This window comes from Octopus bimaculoides, chromosome 6 (assembly GCF_001194135.2).
Source record: "Octopus bimaculoides isolate UCB-OBI-ISO-001 chromosome 6, ASM119413v2, whole genome shotgun sequence".
NCBI lineage: Eukaryota > Metazoa > Mollusca > Cephalopoda > Octopoda > Octopodidae > Octopus > Octopus bimaculoides.
The window spans coordinates 104,923,158-104,924,144 of record NC_068986.1 but is presented as its reverse complement, the minus strand read 5'-3'; the positions used below and the strand labels follow the sequence as shown (position 1 = coordinate 104,924,144).

At 39.0% G+C, this 987-nt stretch overlaps 1 long non-coding RNA gene across 1 annotated transcript in view; it reads right to left on the bottom strand.

Annotated features, from left to right (window-relative positions):
• Positions 1-987, bottom strand: part of LOC106878675 (uncharacterized) — a 397,850-nt gene that overhangs the window by 271,592 nt on the left and 125,271 nt on the right. The window lies entirely within an intron of this gene.

The window sequence follows — 987 nt, the reverse complement described above, 5'->3', positions numbered from 1 at the left end:
ATTATACCTAAGGCACCTACTATGATAGGAATTGTTTCTGTTTTTAGATTCCACATTCGAGTTATCTCTATTTCCAGGTCTTTGTATTTTGAAAGTTTTTCCATTTCTTTTAGAGAAACGTTGTCATCTGCTGGTATTGAAACATCAATTAGAAGGCATTTTTTTCCTTCATGATCTTTGACAACTATATCTGGTCTATTTGCCTTAATTTCTCTATCCGTGTGTATTGGCATATCCCAGAGTATGGTTGCTTTCTCGTTTTCTGTGACCTTTTCTGGCGTGTGTTTATACCATCTTTTTTCTGTTGCTATTCCATAATGTTGGCATAGCTTCCAGTGTATATAGGTCCCAGCTCTGTCGTGTCTGTGAATCCGCCGCATGTTATCAAAGTGACGATGGGGTACCTATCATGACTACCCGTCTAAAAAGGGTATACCAGGCACATGCATCACAACCATATATGTATGTACGACACGGTGATCTCATATCAAGATAGACAGCAGCTGGCCAGACAGGTAGGGTTCAGTTTGAATTTTCTTGAGGTTGAGTAACCCCCATCCGCTGAAATGGTCCCTGAATAAAAGTCGTTTAAGGATAATCAATGATATGCCCATGCTTTCAATGGTGAATAATTCACCTTCAAAGGCTTTCTCAGAGCTCATGGCTATGATGTTCCCTGAATACTTCTGCTTATGATCAGATGATAAGATCAAGCAACTGACAAACAAACCTGTGGTATTGAGCAGATAAATATATATTTTTCTTTTGCACGAAGAAGAAACAAACACGTGATAACACTTCTAATTAGTTCATATCAGGAACAACGAGAGCCACAGTCTGGTATTGCACGAGGGCTTTATTATTATTATTATTATTATTATTATTAGTAGTAGTAGTAGTAGTAGTAGTAGTAGTAGTAGTAGTAAGGCGGCGAGCAGGCAGAATCGTTAAGCACGCCGGTCGGAATGCTTAGCGCTATTTCGTCTG